General features: G+C 36.4%; 1 protein-coding gene across 1 annotated transcript in view; it reads right to left on the reverse strand.

Annotated features, from left to right (window-relative positions):
• Positions 1-4,721: 4,721 nt before the first annotated feature.
• AGTR2 (angiotensin II receptor type 2) overlaps positions 4,722-25,022 on the reverse strand; it is a 67,806-nt gene continuing 47,505 nt past the window's right edge. The window contains exon 3 of the mRNA XM_044057457.1: positions 4,722-6,281. The gene's annotated coding sequence lies outside the window, so the exon portion shown is untranslated. The remainder of the gene's footprint in view (positions 6,282-25,022) is intronic.

The raw sequence follows: 25,022 nt of genomic DNA on the forward strand, positions 1-25,022 counted from the left end.
GTACAAATAAAGTTTTTTTTTTTAATTAAATAAGCCTTCACAAAGACAAATTATCATTAACTATATAGTCTAGTATCTAAAGGCCATCTATTCCAAAAAATAAATAAATAAATAATAAGAAAGCGCTTCTCTTTTGAACCTTACTGCTATGAGCTTTAAAGGCCAGCACAACGGTTGTTAATGTTAAGAAGCTGAAAGTATGGGTATACATGAATGTATGATGGAAAGAAGATGGAGATATTAATTCATGTAGCCACCAATTAATTTAGTCTGCTAAGATAGCTGGCCTGCTAGCTTTATGCCAGTGAGTAAAGGGAATTAAAATGTTAGTCAGTTGGAATGTCTGATGTTGAAGCCAAGTCAGCAACATATGCTTTCTAGTTGATTTCTGCAATGATTTCTGTTTTGGGTAATTTTGAGTATGTCAGTTCAACAACAAATGTGATTTGTCCAGAATCTTTTGTGAGCCAGTATTTTTGCAACATATATTTGTGAAAAATCCCATTTTCAAAGTACTGCTACAATGCACAATTACCAGGGGGAAAAAGTTCACCACACATTTGGGCAGATCAGTGGTGCATCGGTTAGTGTTGTCACCTCATAGTAAGAGGTTCTCTGGTTCAATTCTCAGCTGGGGTGCCTTCTATGTGGAGTCTGCATGTCCTCCCTGCATTCATGTGGGTTTCCTCCAAGTGCTCCAGTTTCCTCCCACATTCCAAAGACATGCATCTGGAGTGTTTCTCCCCAGACCTCTGTTGAAAATGGGCTCTGTCCCAGTCGGATTTTCCCAGTAAACAAATGTTAAATAAAAATAAATCATAAATAAATAAGTATTTATGTCCCTACTCCTACTCCTAATATCTTTAAAATGCGTATACAGCAATCCCAGAATTTGTGCATTTTATTATCACTTTGAGGGCAACAGCCCCAGTAGTGGATCGATACATAAGCTATGCAATATTTACTCACAAGACCTGAAATTTGCCCAAGTGATATAACAAAAGCATAAATAAGGTCATTCCATATAACCCACCCCCCAATCCAAATGAGTGCTCTTCTTTTACCTCGGCTAATATTTTTTATGTGCCTTATTTTATTTCATTTCCAGAAGTGTACATCTACAAAAGTAGTTCCCACATCTAGAAACCTTTCTTAATATAAATTGTGAAATCAGGGGTAGCTGAATAATAAGAAAGAGAAGAAAAGAAACACCACTAGCAAAGTATTATTTTATATCCTCTTTGTCTATTTTCAGACTTTCTATCTATGTTATATAATAGTCACTTGTTGCATCTAAAGAATGTCGTGGCATGAAATAAATACCACTATATTTTCATATGTTCATCTTGAATATGATGTTGTGAGTGCTTAACATCTTATTCAAAAATGTTCCCTTTCCTACAATGTGCATTACACATTATTTATGTTCTTGGACATGTTACTGCTTGTAGATTGTACGTTGCACCACTAATTATCATTACCACCCAACCAAACAAGTATATCACTCAACACAGAATGTGTTAAGAATTAAGAAACAGATGTTTCCATTTGGCAAATATAATGAACGAACAAGATTTAGTAAGGATGTGACATTCATTCACAAGAAGTCAAGAGTCTAAATTATTTCACCATTTTGGTTTTACCTTTTTTAGCAGTTTTCAGTAAAAAAGCATTATAAGAAATTTTATCATTGTGTGTCTTAGCCAATGATTGGCTAAATAACATGTTCAGTTGTATAATTAAACAATACACCATGGCAGAATCCATGGTGGGGAGGTGCTGTTTGATCATAAGAGAGCATCCCATATGACCAAATTAGAAACTCCCTCATACATACTTTGGGTAAAAATATCCCATATCCACAACTTTGTAAGGTATAATCCTATATTGCTATTTTGCAATGGCATTATTTATAAAGGAAATATCATACCTTTTTAAATAACTGTACAGTAAAATACAAAGTTTATCTATGCTCCATCTTATTAAGCTGATGCAAGTCAGCAGAATGGCTGAGCAATGTAATGCAATGCGTATGTGTATTCCTATGTACCTGGTGAAGTATTCCTAACACATCACAAATGCCTGTGTACCTGGTGATGTTTCATAGTACATCGTAGGGTGTGTATGTCTATGCAGCTCATGATGGATTTGTAGTATACTGTAGGCCATGCATGCCTATGCACCTGGTGATGTGTCATTCATTGTATGTGTATGTCTATACAGATGGTGATGGATTAATGGCATACTTTAGATCATGTATGCCCATGCACCTCATAATGTATTCATAGCATATTGTAGATAGTGTATGTCTATGCATATAGTGATGGATTAATAACACATTATACGTCAAGTGTGCTTATGCACATGGCGATGTACCATAGAACATTATAAATCATGTATGCCTATGCACCTTGTGATGTATTCATAACATATTGTAGGTCATGCATGTGTAAAAATTGAGTGATGTTTCATAGCACACTGCAAGTTGTGTGTCAGTGTACATAGTGATAGATTTGTACCACACTGTATGTCATGAATGCCTGTGCACCTGGTGATGTTAAACAGTATATTGTAGGGTATGTATGTCTACGCACCTGGTGATGGATTCATAGCATATTGTAGGTTGTGCATGCCTATACACCTGGGGATGTTTCCTGTATTGTTTGTCAGTATGTATACGCACATAGTGATGAATTAATAGCTCATTTTTGGTTGTGTATACTTGGTGATGGATTTGTTGTACACTGTATGTCAAGTGTGCCAATGTACTTGGTGATATATTCATCAAACATTATAGGTCATGCATGCTAATGCACTTGGTGATGGATTCACAGCACATTGTACATCAAGTAGGTGTATGCACATGGTGATGTATTCATAGCACATTGTAGGTCATATGTATCAATTTACATGATAATAGATTCATAGCAAAGTGTAGATTCTATACACCTATGTACATGATAAAAAAGACTCCAAAAGGGTCTCACTTAGATGGATACCTGGTGTCAAAATCATGGCCTCAAGTTAAATGCCAAAAAGTGCATAGTCATCCTCAAGGTACCCACAAACCACCACAAAGGTGGTAGTCCCCTAAATACGGAAGATGTAATAAGGGATCTGGGGACCCAAGTAGATAGTAATCTCACCTTTGATAATCACATCGCCAAAGTGGTTAGAAAATCCTTCTACGTGGCCCACCTAATCACAAAAGGGTTCACATCCAGATCAAAAGAGGTCATTGTGCCCCTCTACTCATCACTCATCAGACCCATCATTGAGTACAATGCCCCATTTTGGATGTACCTTACAAGATACATGCAACAGCTGGAAAGACCACAGAAGTACCTCACCAAGAGGATCACTGGCCTCAAACAGATGCCCTATGCAGCTCGACTGAAGAAACTCCAGCTGTACTCTGTTGCATACCGCCTACTCAGAGGTGATCTCTGCCTGACATACAAGGCCATGTCCAACCCAGAATTGATGGACATGCTCCACCTAAAGAAATTCTTATCCCCTCGAGCCACATGCTCTAGGGATCTAAACCTCAGCACAACAATAAATAGGACATGCTGGAGGGATAGATTCCTGTCCCAGAGACTTCCCATGCTTGGGAACAAGATTCCAATCTACATTAGACAGAGCTCCTCGCTAACACTCTTCAAAAGAAACCTTGACGAGTGGATGGGAAACAGCAAGTTTACCCCGGGGATCACTTCAGTGTCTCTGCTGGACAGAGGCACAGGGAACTAATCTAAGAGGGTGGTGAAAGCCAACACATTCTAGCTAGGCTTATAAATGCCTTTGGGCAGATAGCCTAGTACCTACCTATGAACCTATGATGATGGGTTCATAATACAGTGTAGAACTTTAGATGGAAACCCTATAGCTAAAGCAGCTGTGAGAAAAATGTGTAGAGTTTTTTCATTATTATTATTTTGCAGAACATGCATATATTTTAATTAAAACTGGCATATTCTTGTACAGTTTACATTTTAGTGTATTTCAAGCCCCATATGTCTGCAATAGCAAAAATATGAAGCGGGTTCTATCACATAGTGGTGAGCAACTTCTAGCCACATATGGCTTCAGTGGCAAAAACACAAAACATATTTTTAGCATTTAGCAGTAAGGAAACATAGTGACCGTTTTTCCTAAAGTGTTTGGTAGCCCTGGTAATCTACTTGCACTTTGGCGGCAAGTGAAACTATCCCACAGTAAGTTTACAATGTGCACTTTTTGGAAGTGTGTTATTCTTTTTTATAAACTTTCTGAAAAAAAAAGTACTGCTACATAATAACTGTTGAGACTTGTCATATTTGAACCCTGTGCTGCATCATGTACTATATCAAGAAACATTGCTAGGACTAACTGGAACTTATCAACTGACATACCATTACCATAGAAACTTACAACTGTTGATCAACATGCATTATTATTCAGAGAATGGAATGTTAAATGATGCCATGATGACTGCAAAATATTGCAAATGACAATGAATTATGACATTTTTTAATTATTTAGACCCCTGGTTTCAAAATGTATGAGCAGCCCCAGCTCTTATTACAAGAGGATGATTAAATTTAAAATGAAAAAAAAAACATTTGGAATACCTTTGTTCATTTTCTGATAACACAACGTATTTTTCTAAAACATACATAATATAAGTTATCTACCAAACAATATACATCATGAGTACATTGCAAAATAAGCAGCAAACAAATTTTCAATGATTTATTTGCAAATCATTAACTTACAGTTGATGATCAACATGCATTACTATTCAGAGAATGGAATGTAAAATGATGCCATGATGTCTGTGAAATATTGCAAGTGACAACCAATGAATTATGACTTTGGTTATTTTTATTGTGTTGTTTTAATTGTTTAGACTCCTGGTTTCAAAATGTATGAATAGCCTAAGCTCTTATTACAAGAGGTTGACTAAATTTAGAATGAAAAAAAAAACATTTGGAGTACCTTGTTAGTTTTCTGATAACACAAAATATATTTTTAAAACCTACATAATATAATTTATCTACTAAACAATATACATCATGAGTACATTGTAAAATAAGCACCAAACACACTTTAAGTGATTTATTTGCAAATCATTAATTCATAATCACTTAAATGTCAGCCAAAGCTACAGTAGTTTTAATATATTTATGACCATTATGCTTTTAGTATGACATAGGCAGATTTCCAACTCTTGTGAATTTTTTTTAAAATAAATGCAGTGTTTTCCTCTGCCTGTGTGTATACCCATTTCTGTATGATAGTTCTAATGATTTATACAAATTTCATATGCAGAATAAATCAACACAGCAGTGGGATTCAGAAAACTGTAAGCATAACTGATGTACTCTGTTGAAAAAGTATTTTGTAAACAGATATTGTACTCATGTAACTCATTTACGCTAAACAAAACATGGTTTCTGAATCCCACTCCAAAATGTTATAAAACCCTGTATCATTGTACTTAGAATCAGGACTACCCAGACAAACTAAACTTTTCAAATGAATGACTGTTAATAAGAAAGCAGCATTCAAAGTCTATTATCACTGCTGCAAGCACTTTTATACTTACATTTCCTTTAACATTTTAACATAAAATATAAATATATGCAGACATGAAAGAAATACATACATTAACAATTAGAGCTTTCCTCCTTAACCTTCTAAATTGTAGTCCAAAATGCAGTGCTCTGAAATTCTAGTTAGTGAAAAGATTTAAATGTAATCATAAAAAATAAAGCTTCATAGTTTAACATCCCTGGACTATATACACATACAAATCAATGTCATAAGTATGTATACAATGTCACTGCAGCAAATATTTAATTGAGTGGAATGCTTTAGTGAAATTTTTAGGATAATGTACCAACCACAATGAATATTTTAATTTATTACCACTGCAGCTTCAAGAGTATCTGTGTCTATAAAACAATTCAACATTTAGAATTATATTATGAGGCTAGTGATTGGAAATAGAATTCCTGAAGGACCTGAAAACTCATAAAAAGGCCGAGGTGTACAAGACAATCCACTACATAAACAATAACTGTATATGTAAATACATAACATTGGAAGTGTATGCCCTTTTAACTGTCTCTAGCAAGGGAACTTTGCAACAATGGTACAGTGTGGCGTGCAATTCAAGATCATGGACCATATGCTCAACATCTGGTATGAGGTTTTGTTCTTACTTTTAGAGTAATCAGAAGCAGAAGATATCAAAACCTCAAAGAAAAAATGATGTTATACCTCATCTTCCATTCCTAAAAGAAAAAAGAAAGAAAACGTTAATTGTTGAGATTTTAGAGTTTAGAGTTATTGACAGAATCTATCTATATCTATCTATTTATATCTATGTCTATATATAATATATATATATATATATATAGAGAGAGAGAGAGAGAGAGAGCGCTAGCATATTTTTCTGCCTTTTATTTGTTATGGGTTAGTAAATAAAATGCACTTTCAAGATTTCTGCCTTGCACTTTTTCACAGATATCATAGTTATGGCACTAATCACTTGCAATAATGTCTCACAGCTAAACAGAAACTATTGGAAGTAACACTGTGCAGATTACAAAATTATTTAATTTGGTCTGAGGTGATTCTGTGTGAGATACATAGTACATTTATAATATTGTGGTAATACAAGGAAGTATGCGAGAGTACACTGGATAGACAGGGACTGCTCAGGAGTGCATTACTGATGATCCCCTTGGCAATGAGTTACCTCAGAGGACTTTGTCATTAACAAGACGGGGTTGGGGACAAAGCTCCCCATAAGAAACATTAGTTTGATTTTTTATTTCAAGGGGGGCTCAGAACTGGAATCGAATGCTGGTCAGGGATTTTTAGCTGAAAACAGTGACATTCAGATGTCATGGTCGAACACAGGCTGTTACTGCTGTCTCACAGCACTTGGTTCCCTGCTTGTTTTTCAGCTGGGGTGCATTCTGTGTGGAGTTAGCATGTCCGCCCTCTGTTTCTGTATGGATGTTTCAAGGTCTCTAATTTACTTCCACATTCCAAAGACACACTGTCAGGGGTTCAGCGATGATAAGCTGGTTCTAGGTGTACACATGAGTCAGGATATGCTTGCATACTCTGAAATGGAATGGCATTCCTTCCGGTGTTAATTCTTGACTTGTCTTCATTGCTTGTTAGTATAGGTTCTGTGCCCTTCAGGTGACCTTTGCAGGGATAATGTAGGCATACAAAATGCATGGTTAGACTACAGTATTCATAGCATCTATAGAGACCACATCTAAGTGTTTAATAAATGATAGGGTATGTGATTATTTGATTATTGTATAGAGCAAGTTTTTGTTTTGAATAACATAAGAAATGGCACAATAAAATAATCAGGTGCTGTACAGGTTTGGCAAGTAAAAGAGTCAGATTAAAATAATGTACACTGTAATGCCTGTTACTGGACCAAAACAAACAAACAAAAAAAAAACAGGTGATAGAAATTCTACATTGCTTGAAACATGCAACCATCGCAATGTCAAACTGTACCACTGCAGTAGGAGGACAGCATAAAAACTTAGACTTTAATACCAATAATCGGATGCTGAAAGCAATTCTTAGAATGAATATAGGTAAAAGTCTGACATTTTCTGCAGGGAAATTTGCCACTGCACATAGTGGTTGGAACAGTCCTAATTCCATGTACATCCTTGCACAGCAATCATTTCAAATTCTTCCTATTCTTAAAACAAAATCAAGCTTTCTGCATCCAATTACTGGGAGAATCTTCAAACTTGAAACAAATGCAAACTGAACTACAAAGAATGTTATATATATTGCACACTGTAATTCATGTATCAGTTTCTATGTAGGAAAGACTAATAGATCACTCAGGGACGTCATCTTAATGATATTAGACTTTGCAGAGGAACAAAAGCCCTGTGTCAACATATTTCAGTCCATCCAGATCATACATTTTGTTCTATAGTGTTGGAAGTGTTAATGGAAAGTTTGAGAGGCGGGAATCTTAATAACAGAACAGAATCCACTGAAACCAGATGGATAGTGGATTTCCAGGCAGATAAATCACTGGGACTAAACAAAATGGTCCCTTTAAAACCTCTGTTGAAAGGATGGAAATTAAGAAGATGATCTGTTTGGTTGTTCTTAATCTAGCCACCTTTATATACTCAGATGTTTAAGTGTTTTGAAGGATCTGATGAACGCAAATAGTCGAAAGAGCTTATCTTTTGAATCCATGATTTTAAGATTATTGTGTTTGACTTGTGTAATTTTTTGGCATTAAAGTCTTAAGTTTTTATGCTGTCCTACCATGGTGGCACAGTTTAACATTGTGATGGTTGGATATTTTATGTGGTCAAACTGCTTTTAGCAGCTGTTAGTGTGTCTTCTTTATTTTGCTTGAAACATACAGTTCATTAAGATACAATAACAATCACAACTTTCCTCTGATGTTATATTTAACAAACATACATGTTTAGTCATTTGTTTTTCTACCTGTCTATATTTTGTTGACCTGGATATCCCACTGGGAAGGTCAAATTGCTCCACATTAAATGTGGCATGTTACAGGAACAAATTAAAGTTACTGTTCAGACCTAATATTACAGGTCACAATTGATGAAGACAGCATTAGTTTTATACATTATACATGTGAACAGCTATGATAACTGATGTTATATTCTTGTTACAACATAATGAAGCACTTGCGTCAGAATTAAAGTCAGGTTGCAAGGATACTGTTAAGTGTAATATGCAAACACAAGGAAACTGGCACACAAAAAATAAACAGGATCAGTTAGCTCCATACAAGTCACAATTACTTTATAACAGCACTATTGAGGTTAAGCTACAGTTTCAGTTCCAGATCTCTTGGAAGAGTGATTTGATTATAGATGTAAACACTCACTACTAGATATCATCGTAACCAATATCCCAGATGAAATCAAAGATTCTTCAATTCTTCCATCATTTCTTAGCAATTGATACCACATCATGTACCACATTTATAGTCAAGTCACTACAAAAAAGTCAAAATATCCTTTAGTCCTAAATCAGACAAGAACTTCCAAAAACTTTATATCTAACTATTAAGTATATTCTGCAGTCCAGTCTGAACCTTTCAGGGAACCAACAGTTTGCAGCTAGCAATATACTACCTGAATAATACTATCAATTAAAAATTACATCTTCCAATTAATGGCCCAACACTGCAAAGCAAATCAAAAGAAATGACTGACTAATGAGCTGAAACAATTACTGGAACTTTAAAATAAAACATGCTCAAACTGGAAAATCAAAACTCAGCCATGAAATGTATTAAAAGGCACAAAGCCACTTTCTTTCAAAACCAATAGACCTCCTACTTCAAGCAGCCTAAAAGTGCTAGAAACGTGTTAATCCCTTCATGGGCTGGGTGAAAACTAATCACCCACCCACAATCAACATTGTCTGGTCTGCCAAAGGTCCTATTTCAACTGATGAATTCCACAAGGACTCCTATTAATTCTCCTATCCCCCTCTACAAGGAATCCTATTAATTCTCCTATCCCCTCCACAAGGAATCCTATTAATTCTCCTATCCCCCTCCATCTTCAAACTTTCCTTCCTCCAACTCCAACCCTCCTGAATTTACACCACATTTTTTTTTCATAATCTTCAGATCAGAAGATGCCACACTGAAGGCAGACTATTTATATCCCTGATCCATAAAAGTCTTTTCAGATTGTCTTTTTGAACCACTCAGACACATTTATACACTGTCTTTATGATGTAAGTCATTTCAAGATATATGGAAAAATACCATTTTAAACCCATTCCAAAAATGCTTAAGCAAACTGTTCTGATTTCAGACCAGTTTCTATTCTTACTTACAACATTCTGATTATTTTGAAACTTCTAGTTTACTTTTGATAAACTAGCATTGTTTTTTTCCCTGAATGGACAATTTTACAGTCCTTTGCACCCTAATTGTACATATTCTATTTATGCATTTATATCTTTGTAATAGTGCAATACTGCAGAGCTTTTTGTTCTGGTTCTCCACTGAAAAGGGGCCCCTGTGGCCCAGTCAGACTTTCCTGATAATCAAATGCTAAAAATACATACATACATAAATAAATAAGAGATATAAATTTAACAAATGCAGACAAGGTTCAATTAATAGGCACAGTATTTTTTGACTTCACTGAAGCCTTTCATTTACTAAACTACCTAGTTGATACTAGTTTCCATATTATTGTGTTTATGGTTCACAGCGTGGTGGTTTATGTGGTTTTATTCATTTTTGTACTGTTTTTTTCACCACTGTGGACCTTTAATCCTTTTTGGTCTCAGTTTCTCAGTTGGTATATTAGCAAGCAGTCTAAAATGCTACTCAGTATTTATAAACTTCCTCTCCATCTACAAATTCAAAATAACAATAGCGATGAACACTTCTTCCCAGCCATTCTAACCAAAAGTATTACTCAGAGATCTGCCTTATCCCACTTCTTCTTCTTCACCTGATACATAAATAAACTTCCTTTAGGGTACCCAAATGTGTCTATATTCCTCCATGCTGACTACATGGTTCTTTACAGGAGGGGGCCATCTCTTGCAGCTATAAAATATCAGCTTCAAGAAGACCTAAACACTATTATAAATTGGATTACCAGCAAAAAAAAAAAAATCTTAACTCCTCAAAACTATAGAAATGATCTTTGGTACTAATCAGAAACTAGCTTTGGTGTCTTTGGGTCAGCATATTATGGACCATAATAATAGCCCTTTGGAAACTGCACAAACATTTCAGGCATCTGTCCCTCTGTTTGATCAAAACATAAATTTTCAATATTGTGTTAAACATATTAGAACTATATTATGCACCATGAAGTGGAAAGCTTGGAAAACTTCTCATTTTCTCTCTCTGCTCTCCCTGCCAGCCAGACAAACAACATGCAAGATAATTCTTCTGGTACAACTAGACTCTAAGCTATAGTCATAGCTGCTACTTAAAAAAAATAACTAAAATTTCCTTCTAACCATTTAATATCCAATTTGCTGTTTCATGACTAAGACCCCTGATCTAAGCATCACTTTAGGAAAACAAGATGTCTTACACTCCAGCAAAAATCCATTCCACTATTATGTTCACTTCCATACTTTCTAGGCTGACTCACAATAAGAGATCATATAACTTCTGCTTGCATACCAAAATACAAACACCCCACATAACAAAGACAATGTAGTAATCATTCCTTCTCAATATTAGACCAAAAGCAGGGAATCATTACAACCTACATCAGAAACCCCAACAACTACCCTGAATTCCATTATCGTAAGGCTTGCTTACAAGACACTACTAAATGTACTTGCTTTAAACTAAGCTACTCATACATCTACCCTAATTTAATTTATCAATTTACTTATATGCCCTGTTAACAAACACCTTATAGTGTCCAAACCACGTCTATTTATTCTCTGTCTTCTATTTCTCACCTTATGCTTTCTCTCTCGTTTATCAGTTCAGAGTCTTGTTTTACCATGCTTATTCTATTCCTTTTATCTGTGTCATTTTAACATGGAAGTCATTGCTACTATCTTCAAACATAAAGCTACTGCATATCCAAGTTACTTGTAGCTATATGTTGTTGTTGTTTGTCTTTCGGCTTTTTCCTGGTAAGGGGTCGCCAGAGCGGAACTCCGGTCTGCTAATGATTGGCAGTAGATTTTTACAAAACGCCGAGGTGCCAGCTCGACGCCCAACCTTCAACGAAGGCATGCGCATTTACGCATGCATGTCTTTCAAATGCTACCCAACCGCGGGAAGGACATGCAGACTCCACACAGAAGGCACTCCCAAGCCAAGCCAAGAATTGAACGGGAGAACCTCTTGCTGTGAGGTAACAACGCTACCGCCGTACCACCACGGCATTTAATTGTAGCTATATAATATACAGTTAATGCTTATTGCATTGTATACAGTTAATGCTTATTGCATTGTATCTCTTTCATGTAATTAATAACAGTCTTTTCTTTGCTGTATGAGGATTGTACTATTTAACCATATATACATACTATATACATCTTTTGTCTTGTACTTTATTTTCTTTCCTCAGCTAAATGTGAAATAGGCCCACATGGATTAGTGTTCCATCCTAGTTAACAAACATAAATAAATAAATTCTGTTTCATTCTCCATATCATACAGTTTCACAAGGTGCTATCTCGGCATGCAATCCATTTGTCCCTTGCTATGATCAGTGCAACTTTCATCCCTCATACTTTTTCCAGCAGCTCAAAAAATTTCTGATGTATGGCTGCAATAAATGTATATGCTGCTCAAGGCATGACCCCCAACTAAATATTTGTTTCTGGGATCTTACCTATCTTTTTCTCTGAAGCCATCTGTGATGCCCCACCTCTGGGCTAGTAATCAAGGAGCCTCAATCCTCACCACAGACACTGGTAACTTATTGGCCTGAAATTGTCCATTAAAATGACGAAAAAAGTCATGGGCATTCAGAATCGCCAATTCGCTAAAACACCTGATGTTCATAAGGATCATTTGCATATATCTCATGTGCCTCTGATACAAGAGGTTTGGGAGGTCACTCAGTGGAAGTTCTAGCTTTGCTGGAGTTTTCATTTTGTTTTTACTAACTGGTGCTAGGGTTACAAAAATATGTAGTGCAATCAAAATGTGCACACAATCTTACAAATTGACACAAAATCCCATTTTTATCTCAGTATTTATATATCTTTTTAAGATGTCACATGCTAGGATGGACTTCCTTAATTCTACAGACTGAAAGCTGCATATATATTCAACAGCTGCAACTAACAAAGTTATAAGAAGGCATGTTGGTTAAAAATACAGCCCTTCCCTGGGGGATATAAATGTTCGACTGTTAAATGCTTCTCTAGACAAGGAATTGCTACTTGGTAACACATCTGTGTAAGTTTTCAAAAGGCTAGAAGGAAGAGGAAAACTCATGCAGGGAGTTAAACAGCTTTTATAATCATTCCTACGTTGCAAAGTAATTTTCCCAGACTAAACACTGTTATGCAGATTCCAACATTCAAAATGATGACACTTCAGACTCTATTTTCAATTTCACTTTTTCCCCTCAAATTTCTTTGGTCACTCTCAACTTAAACAATGTTTATTTGCATATTCAACAAGAACACATGCTGTTTTTTAAGATTATTTGTGTGGGATTATATTATCAGTTTACTTCTTTGCCCTTTAGACTTTCTACCTCTCCAACAGTATTTGCAAAATGTCTTTGTCTAGTAACAGCTTACTGCAGACTTCAAGGCATACTCATTTAACTTATCTGAACAATTGCCTGAACTCAGCCTCAACTGGTCAGAAAGCTTAAACATATTTAGGGTTCACAATTAATATTTTCCATAACCTGTAATTCACCCAAAACTAATCATCCCTGCTTCTGATTCACAGACTGGTTTTCCTGTTATGTCTTTTAGACACTCACTTGATGACTGTCTTTCTTTCCCCAGATAAAAATGGAAACACATCATCAATATACTCTCAATCTTTCTTTACACAAAATGTCCACTGTAAGAGAATTTCTAACAGCTATAGGATTTATGGCATCTTCCTTCCTGATAATTCCTCTTGCCAAATTTAACATGAGAAAGATCCAGTGGTCGCCTGGGTCCAACACTCTCACCCTTTATTTTTTCCAGTTCCAATTCCCAATGTTGTAAAGATAGAACACATTTGATGCATCAAGCGTGTTCTATCCAACAGTATCTCATCCGAGCGCCTGTCAGTTTCCACTGATGCTTCAAATTTTGCTTGGTGTGCTGTTTCTGAAGGTGTCATGGTGCAGGAAATTTGTGAACCACAAAACATGCATAGCACATCAGCCTGAAAGCTCTCTGAATCAACTATGGTATCCAGTTACTCTTCTAGTGTTAATAGCTATCACCACTGAAATGCGCAACATAAGCAAACTGGTAGAACACGGTTTTACCCCCTTTGCAAACTGGCTGTGATTCATCAAATTATCCCTTCAGGCAACTTTCATTCTTTCCAAGCAGAATACAGTGGCAGACTCCCTGAGAAGATGCAGAACAGACAATCATGAGTGAATGCTACACTTGGAGTTCTTCCTGCACATAGTTCAACAGTGGAAATCCTTCAAATAGAAAACTAAAAGAATTCTGCTCTAGGACACCTTGCAAAGAGACGTGGAAAAATATGTTTTAAATCCTTAGACTGGAATTTTTATAACTTTTTTCATTTCTTCTCATATTCAAAATTCTCCAAAAGATAAAGAAGGAATTACCAAGGATATTACAGGTTATCCCTTCTCATGCAACTGGCCAAGGACTATCACCAGAAACTTCCTCACATTGCAGACTTCCTCACATAGGACAATGGATCTGATTCCTCTAATATCCAAAATCTAAACCTAACTGTGATATCTGAGTCATATAATATCCAAAATCTAAACCAAACTATTTATTATAATATGTTTTTGATCCTTTTAGGCATTTTTTGAAGATGTGCAAAAAGTATTAAAGGAGGCAAAAAAACTGCTCCTAGGAAATCTTACATATCCTGATGGAAAATATTTTTTTCTTTTGTAACAAAAGATAGGGCAAATCTCATGTGGAGGCACTCCTGGCTCTTCAATATCTGTGTACAATGTTCAGTTCTGACTTAGTGTACACTTCTACATACAACACGTTTATTCATGCCATATTTTTAAATCTGGTGCATCTGTAACTAGTCTATTGAGCATTTTAAACTCTTTCTGTGCACAACACAATCTTCAGACTACAAATTAATCTAACACTTTTCTTAGTGGTATATTCATTTAAGACAAATCAGGTACAAACATTGTAACATAATGTATCATTCCTAAAAAAATGTGCAATGCTTGATTGTTTTCTGTCCTGTGAATTTACATTGCTGTTCTTAACATTTTCTGTATCATTCTTCAATCTAACGTTAGCATATGTGCTATGTGTTCCAGATTTGTCACTTTTATTTTACACATGTTCTTAATTATCTTGAAATATGCTATCTTAATCTATTCAGCAGGAGTACACAATATTAAGTTTGATTCATCCAACTTTATTTGTCAGAGCCACTGGTTTGTATATAGTACAGAAAAAAAACTTGCCATTTGGCATTGTTGAGACCAGTTGTTTAATTGTACATGAAGGATGACACTCTCTTTTAATAACTATGTTCTTGTGGATCAACACAAATGTGAATATGTCTTTCTTGATAATAAGAGAACATAATATTGCTTTCTAAAGATACCTTAAACTTTCCATTTGCTTCATTTACTTCTAAGGATGTCTACTATTCTAACAGCATAAATATTGGACTCAACATCAGATTTTTATCTGTATGTGACATTCTTCAACAAAAATACTAAGTATGCAAATAAATCAGCATAACATGCAGTATATAACTCCTATGACTTTTAAAGTGAATGAGATGAATATCTGACTACATACTTTGTCTGGTTTCAGACTGTGGATTCATTTTACCATTCCTAGCTTCATACAACCCAAACAACTAAAATTATTAGGACACTTTCATTTTTAAGTGTTACAATTTGAAAATTAATCTTGTGTGTTTTTGTTTTTAAATTCATGTCACTGTTTTAACCTAATGGTGCTACCCAGTGTATTGCATACTTCAACACAGTTCACACAGCCATGTATCCAGTATTTGGCATCTAGAGTGCTATATGTATCTTCAGACAAAATATTATCGTCTGCATTTCAGTGTAGTTTAAAATCAATATTCTCTCCCTTAATCCTCAATGTCTGACTCGTCTTCTTGTTTCACTGCTTCAAAAAAATTCTGGACTTCACTATATCAGGTAATTTCACTTTAATAATATTGATGACCAAAGTGAAAAGGAATGATGATGAAATGGGTGAGGTATCAAAAAATAATAAGAGAGTGGGATTCTGGAAGAAGATCCTTAACTAGAATAATAACCTCTATACAGAATACTGTATTCATAAAGTCAGAGAGGCTGCCAGTAAAGCCAGATAAATTTTTGTAGATAATTCTGTGTCATTGTAATATTAATATAATCCACAGGCTTGTTTTACAAATGTAAAAAGAACTATATGTTAGGATTAAACTATATGTTGTGCTGAGCTTCAAAAATGTAACCGCAGTGCACCCAGCTGGAAGAAAGCTGTTAAGCAAAGAATCTTACAACTGTGTTTGATCTCAAGCTCAGAGACAGGATGTCTAGGCTAAGAGTTTCTTTCCTATTGTTTTAAGACAAAGAAAATTAGTAGGTTACACATGTAAAGTGTCTTTTATTGCCGTGACTTTCTGGTGGCTGTAGAAATGTTAAATTTTTATGTAATGTGAAATGACTCAGCAGTAAGGTGTATTATCAATTTAAGGGCTATTTCAGAAAGAAAGCATAGCACTTTATATCTTGTCTTGGATCTAGTAAGAACATCCACTCACCAGCACTTGCTTGCTCTGTATGTAAGTAGTATTTAGAACAGTAACTTCTCTTAGAGATAGAAATAGCCAGATTAGTCTAGCTGTTTTCTATATTTATGTAAGGGTATCCTACAATATTGTTTTAAAGTATTTCCTGTGATTTCTGAACTCTGTAATGTCATTTTGTTGGTTAATAAGAATTGCCTTGTGTTTTTAGTATTTATTATTAAATATTAATTTTAAACCTTTCAACTGTAGCTGTTTTGTGTAGAGATAATTTAAGCTCTAGAGTACTTGCATGTATTTGGTGATACTGTACAAAGCCCCTCCTATAGCCTTGCTGTTCATCACACGTACTAATTGGATAATAATAGCATTACACAGTGAAATTGGTCACCCTTTGGGAAGGGCCTTATTAGTAGCTGATAAGAGTAGTTGGCGGCAGTGATTTCTACCTTATAGTCTGGACAGAAGGGGGGCATAGCTGGTGCACCTGTGGCAGCCTTCCCCAGGAGTGTCTATGTGTTTGTATATAACTCATATCTCCGTGTGTGTGTGTGTGTGTGTGTGTGTGTGTGTGTGTGTGTGTGTGTGTGTGTGTGTGTGTGTGTGTGTGTGTGTGTGTGTCAGCTACTTGGACAGGGACACAAACCACTGGTTGGACAGAGAAGGTAATGGAGGTTTTGGCTTAACCACTAGGCTGAGATCTGAACCCTATAGCTGTGCCAGTGGGGAGTCTTATTGGGAATCTGGAGAGAAAGGGAGAAACCAGCCTCAGACTGACCGTGATCTCTGGTGCTCTTCAGGGAAATTGTATTTTACTGTGTGTGTACTTGTTATCCTCCCAATGTGGATGCCCCTCACTGGTGCTAGTAGTGGGGATTGAGGCTCCTTGATTACTGGGCCAGCGCACAGGCGTCACAGTAATAACTAAGCCAATACATGAAATGGAGAAAGGAGATCTTGCTAATAGTGATGACTACAAGTAGGGAAACAGAAAATATGCAACAGAGGGATGGAATTTACTGGAGAAAACTGGCAAAGGAACTAATATAGTGGGAGAAAATAACTAGATAGGGAAAGGTAATATAGTGGGATGAGGCCAAGAAGGAGTTTGGACTGCAGGCAAGAGACCACCTTCCATATCAGGGATTGATATCAGAGTATAGTCAAAGAGAAAGGTATCAGGGGAATCCTAAGTGAAATGCCTGCTGTGCTTGAGGTTTTAGTTGAACCTAGGACAAAAGTTGTGATTAAAAAGGGATAATTTGTGGGGCATATAAAATATTGTATGATAACTTTCAGAATCAATTAGAGGAGGTTAGAAAAAATTGGGAAGAGAGATTGGAAAGCAATTTACAAGGGAACAATGGGATGACATATGCATGACTCCCAAGTATGCAACAAAGTCCAGAAGGTTTAGGATTTCAGTTGGAAGTGCTTTCATAGTTATTTTTACACCCCAAGCAGACTTCAAAGAATTTTTCCTCAAGTAGATCGCAAATGTTGGAGGTGTGATGGGGAAGAAAGAGGTAACTGGGAACAAGTTTTTTTGGAGTGTAATGAGTTGTCAGATTTAAAAAATTCCTTACAGAGTACTCTGTCAGAAGTATTGTCAGATGAAATGGCTATACCTAAGGAAATTATTCTTTTGAGCTGGGATACAGGATCTGATTTGCAAAGGGATAGTAAGGCCCTGTTAAATTTAATTTTGTTGGCTGGCAAAAAAGCAATCACTAGAAAAGTGAAACCAAAATATAAACAACTGTATTTGAAGTATTCAGTATTGTAAATGACACAAAATGACTGAAAGAGGGGTCTTTAGAAAAGTGAAGGAAGAAACTACACAAAAATAAATGGAATTTCTGTGAACAATACAGATAGAATAATGTTCAGGAGGAGTGACATTTAAGAGAAGGCAGGATCTGAATGATTTATGTAATCTTGGACTGAAAGACACTTGTTATAAAGAAAGAAAACTTGTAAAGTATAATGCATGCAAATGAAAAAAATGTTCATATGGTTTGTTTTCTTTTCTATTAATGTATGTGTGCCTATGTCTTAAGTAATATTTTAATAAAGGTGTTTAAAAAAAGGAATATTGACAACCATCTCATTTTAACATCTTTGTTCGATAATATGCACATTTTATTGAACACATTTGTTTTACCTTTGCACAGCATAGAAAAAATGTCCTTTTCAAGCTCACATTGTACAGGATTGATTAAAAGCATGGCAAGGTTTCCTGTCATACTTATATATATACTTATGTCAAGAGGCTTGAATTTCAATTATATATGGTATACAAGAATGAATGAATGAAGATGTTAAATACCACAACGGACTCTCTCTGCAGCCATGTTAGAAGCTAATATGGCATTCCCGTGGAAAGTCATATGCTAGTTAGCCCCATGCTGCCCCCCCCCCAGAACTGCCTGCAGTAATACATGCACATTCAAGTGATTCAGAGAATTGCTTGTATAAATAAATTAGTATGGCCACTCCTGGATACTAATGTGTGTGCATGTGTGTATGTGTGTGTGTGTGTGTGTGTGTGTGTGTGTGTGTGTGTGTGTGTGTGTGTGTGTGTGTGTGTGTGTGTGTGTGTGTGTTTGGGTGTGTGTGTGTGTTTGGGAATGGGTGATTGGCTGGGGAAGGGGCTGTGTGTGCATGCATGTGTGCTTGTGTGTGGAATAAATGTGTGAATGTGTGTGCCTGTGTGTGTCTGCATGGGTAGACAGGTCAGGGTGGCTGTTATACTTTGGATTGGGAGGAACACCACCCACCATGGATAACTCTAAAGGCATGGGTTGGGGGAATCCTAGCCACCAGGAATAACTCTGAAGACATGGGATGGGGGGAACACTAGACACCAGAGATACTCTACATAGCATCCCATACAGGCACTTAATTAAAAAACTACTACAGAGCAGGAAACCACTAGACACCAGGGATGCTATAAGTAGTGTGACTTAATGACACTAAAAAGAGTTTAAACCCTATATCCTCCCACACTAAATATTATTCCTCTGCACCATCACTAGATACCAGAGATGTAATGTAAAATGTAAATAAGACTAGGGGGAAAATAAAGTACAAAGGGGTGAGAGGCTTTGAACCCTGCACCCTTGTCCCAGTTAGTGTCAGCATTGACTCATTGTGTTAACTGATTAGTTAGTGCAACAAGATATTTTAACATACAATCAGTAACTCATGCATTATTCAATGCCAGCAATATTTCATGAGTTATGAGGGAGAGGAGCACAGAACATAAGACATATCTCATAATCACATAGTGCAAAAAGTCTAGAAAAATGCAAAATTAATGGTGGAGCAGAGACACAATCAAGGACATATTTTAATTATTCTTTTTACAAACTTCCAAAGTCACTCAAATAACAGCTTTTGTACAACCATGCATTTACTGAATGATATGAAGTGTGAAACTCTAATGTCTGGCATTCAAGACTGACTGTAATCATCTGTGATTTACCAGGGTAGGAAAAAAAGAGACATTGGGAATGTCCTGACAAGGCCAAGGTTGGGACTATGTGGTGTATGTTGTGTGTGTTAAAGTGAAAGGTGGGGTGTCTGTGCTAACATGATGCTGAATGGCAAGGTATCTGTGCTTACATGATGCATCAGTCACCACTGTTACCTATGGCAGGAAACTGCTAATCTGCATGTATAGTAGTTAACAGAGATTCGGAGACATGCAAATTAGCTAATAATGAGGTTGTTCAACATTGCTAATGTATCTATGAATATAATAGCACCACGTTCTGACAGCAGGACATTTTTACTTTAGGTCTTAACTCAAGAGCCAGGATTCTTTCTGAATCAATGGGACAGTCTTTTTTCTAAAGTCCATTTTCTGTTTTCTTACAACTTTCAGTTTTATAGGCATTGTGGGTGCAAAAGCTTCTGACTTTATTTCTTATCTCAGAATTTTTTATTTGGCTCTTATTATTTTGTGCACATATCCTCCTACTGAAGCAGTTATTTTCATTGTGTTCTACTAATTTCACCTCATCTGTACAAATACATACAGCTTTCGATAAGGTTTGATATGTTTCTCGTGTTAACCTGCTCATTGTTTTATCATTTTTATACCACAATTTCACATTTTTAGTCTGTCCCTCATCGCATTTACTTCACACATTGCACTCTCATCAAGAGCAAATAGTGAATAAACATCAAATTATTTCTAGGTTCAAAATTATTTCTGGACTCCTGTATATGGGTTGCCATTCAGACTTTGTCCTGTTCAAGAAAAAATGCAGTACTTAAATACGTTTAAGATTTCCTTCCCAGTGAGTTATGGGAATTCAGTACACTGTACCCTTTCAGGCTACTCAGCTAATCGATTTGCAGTGAGGAGTAAATCAAATTTCTGGATCCAACACTTACAGTTTTCAGGCAAATTTCCTTGTGGAAAGAAAATGTTTGGAGGGATATGCAGCTGGAGCATATTTTCAATGTGAATTATATTGTACTTTCAAGATTTCAAGAGACTGATGAAAGGAAATATATTTATTTACTTCTACAGGTATTATTATTCCATTAAAGTTGATGCTTTTTCCCATTCCTGACAGAATGTCATAGATGAATGGCCAATAAGTAAGACAGAGACACTGTAGGTGTGTCTCACCCAATAAGATGTGTATTCAAAGTGCATTCTCTAGAACTTGTACCACATGACCAGCAATGTTTTGTAATTAACTCATTAGTATTTAAGTTGTATACCTAAGGAAGTATGTTATGAAATCAATCCTAGAAAAACTATGTTATCAATAACCATGAAGACCACAAGCTAGAGCTGGAAATATATTGTTTCACTATAAAAAGGCAATACATCTAATCTCTGTGAATTATTATTCAAACTTTCCTGAAGGGATCAGATTTTTAGGTGCTTTGTTCAAAAGTAGCACTGGTACTTTGAAAGCTGTTTTGATAAGACATAAGACTTTAGATGTTGATGACTCAGACAATGATCCACATTATGCAGACACTGGGATTAAAACAACGGGAGTTTACATATCATGTCAACTTCATATTATCCATGACCAGATAGCCAAATGCAAAGAGCCATACAAACTATAATGCATCTCATAAGAAAATCATACAGCAATAACATGGATTGCAAAGATGGCATCATGCTTGACTGGAATCTCATATGCTGATGGGTCATAAACTAAAGAGCAAATAAATATATGTCATTGTTTTTCCAGAGAACCACTGTCAAATACAAAATAGACTAAAACATTAACAGTCCAAGCATGAGGTATACCAAGATAAGCAAACTATGCGTAAATCTTGGATGAGGTGACAAGTCAACAGAGCTCTGAAGAAAAACAAGTATTACCAATTTTACTTAGACAAAATGTTCAACTGAGTTTATTTCCTGCCCATACACCTGACAATAAGATGCTCACGAAAACAGGAGACACCTGTTCAACAATGATCAGTTGAGGTTATTCCCAGCTGGGAGATAGGAAATTCACCTCGGGGATCACTTCTGTGGCTCTGCTTGACAGGGGCACAGGAAAATAATTTTCTTGGGTGGCAAAAGCCAGGGTACCATGTAGCTAGGCTTATATAGGCCATAGGGCCAATAGCCTAGTACCTACCTATAAACCTATGAACAATAAGCTGTTCACGAAAACAGGAGACACCTGTTCAAAGTGAATACATTTCAAATAGAGCAACCAGTGCAGCCTAATATTTTGAGACACTGCAAAGCATTACAAGAGTAAGCACCATGTAAATATATAGAAATTTTTAGGTAATTGTCCCTAGAATCATTGGTAAGACATAAGGATGAGGCAAAAGGAAACCAAAATGAACCATTCAGTAGTGCAATCAGAGAAATTATTCCATCAGAAGGATGAGAAAATCACAACTGTTGTTGCCTAGATGTTCAAACTTTGGCAACTATATTAAAATGCAAACAAGACATAAGTCTCAGCTGGTACTGATGTGAAGGGCAGTGGTCTCTCCAATACTCATAAAGTTGGGTTGGAGCCCATCCAAAGGTAATACTTTTATTAAAAAAAAAAAAACTTTGACTTGCTTAGTATTGTTTTTTTGTTTTTTGGTCACCGCAGCCAGCCAATCATTAACCTCCTCCCAGTCATTCCCACATCTCCAGGACTGAGAAAAAGTTGAGAAGGGTCATTATGTAGGCAGCCATATGGAGTGGTTTGAAGGAAATCAACCCACGCAGATGTGCCGTAAGTACACATGCCTCCCCTCCTCTTCTAGGATGGGCCTGCTCCCTCATCCCTGCCTGAGCTGTCATGTCCCTGAGCCACTATTCAAACTCAGGTTTTCTTGTTCATAAACAGGTTTCTTTATCCCGCTAGGCTTGCTATTGATATTATTACATGCTGCTGCATTCATGGGGCACAGTGATTCAAACTTTAACCATTTAAATGTTGGGACTTGCTCGATCAAGTCACAACATGTGGAGTAGTGTTCTACACTGCATACTTAGTGACAACGGGACGTTACAGTTTCCTTAACTTAACTCGCAGAAGTGAAGAAAGGGAGGCAGTGCACTTTCTACAATAACGCAACTGTGGACTCTTCGCCGCTTCTTTCCATGCAACACTACAGTTGCTATACAAGGATAGCAACTCTCCATCCACCCCCAAAGAACTGTTCCTGATACATGCATGTACTTTAAAGCTCAAGGTCTGTAACATTATCACAACAAAATTAAACAGTGGAAACAAATGAGAAGCTGCTGTGGCTGATTTCCTTCTGAATTTGTTACAGAGCTTTTTCTTCCATGTCCATATCCCAACAGCATCATGAATGTGAACAGCACTATTCCAACCCTGAAACTGAACAAAGGGTTCCAGAAATTAGTGCTTATGCCTAAACCCTTATTTGCGACCACCCCCGTGCCTACAGAGCAAAAAGAAATATTCTTTTGAACAGAGATCAGAGAAAAATGCCTTTTCAACTTTTCACAACAACATAATAGACCAAGAGGTTCAAAATCATGTCCCATGCCTAAACAATGTTTTATTGAAAGTTTAACACGTTTTCAGAGTTCGTCATTTAACTCATGTGATGCATAACCCAACATAACACAGCTTTGACAATTTAAAGAAACCACACAGATATTAAAAATAAAGCATGGCTGAGTAACATTGTTATATTGTTGCAAGAAGTTTTAAAACACTATTGGACACACAATCATATGTTCTAGGGTGTTGTATACCATTTAAAAGTTACTATTCAAGCTAAACTATAAGACATTGCTCAGGCAGAAATCAAAATGAATAATTTCCCCAACGAACCTTTCCATAGTTTGTCCATGTGTGCGCAAGCACTTTCACTGACATTCTGAAAGCAAAATGAATCATTTCCCTCAAAGATCTCTTCAGTAGTTTATCTGTGTATGCACATGCACTCAGATGACACCAAAATTAATAATTTCCACCAACGACTCCTTCAGTAGTTTGTCCATGCAAGCACAAGAACTTACACTGACTTCAATATTAAACATTTCCCCAAACAATCTCTTCAGTAATTTGTCCATGTATGCACAAGCACTTAATTGACCTCAAAATGAAACATTTCCTTTAACGACACTTTCAGTATTTTTTCCATGTATGCACATGCACCAAAATGAAGCATTTACTCTGACAATCCCTTAGTAGTTTATCCATGTTTGAACAACCACCAAACTGAAACATTTCCCCCAACAATCTCTTAAGTAGTTTGTCCATGTATGCACAGCACCAAAATGAAACATTTCCCCCCCCAAAGATCACTTTGCTAGTTTGTCCATTTATGCACAAATACTCGAATGACACCAAAATAAATAATTTCTGCCAACAATCCCTTCAGTAGTTTGACCATGTATGGACAAGAACCAAAATGAAACATTTCCCCCAATGATCCCTTCAGTAGTTTGCCCATGTGTGCATAAACAATCAAATGACACCAAACAATAATTTCCCCAAATGATCCCTACAGTACTTTGTCAATATATGCACAAGCACCAAAATGAAACATTTCCCCGAACGATCCCTTCAGTAGTTTACCCACGTATGCAACAAGCATGATAGTAAATAATGTAACACTGTTTACTTCAGACTTTCAGAAAGTTCTTGTTTTATTTCTACCCTCTCAGTCTCTCTCATCTCTCCCCACACACCAAAAAGCTGCTGTTCTCTGTCCTTTTTCACACCCTGGCCCTCAGCAGTTCACAGACATGGAGTTGAATAAATCGATCTACCATCAGCAGAATTTAGCCAGCCAGGCAGGAGGAATAAATCAGCAAAGTCTTTCAAATTTCTTGTTAGAAATAAATGTAATCACACTGCACTGTGAGAGTACAGTTGTTTCCTCTACAAAGTCCCATCTACCAACTCCCTTGCAGACTAAGCAGTTGATTAAGTAACTGGCTGCAACACAATAAAAGTATTTCTATTGAAGTAAAGCCCCCCTCCGACCCCACATGGTGGACTTTACCCCACTTCCCCTTAGGGTGCTGGGATTACCAAAATGAAAAGAAGGGACAGGATATATCGAGTCTACTTCATAACATTAA

Source organism: Protopterus annectens, chromosome 15.part0, assembly GCF_019279795.1.
Source record: "Protopterus annectens isolate FY-2018-M chromosome 15.part0, PAN1.0, whole genome shotgun sequence".
Classification (NCBI taxonomy): domain Eukaryota; kingdom Metazoa; phylum Chordata; order Ceratodontiformes; family Protopteridae; genus Protopterus; species Protopterus annectens.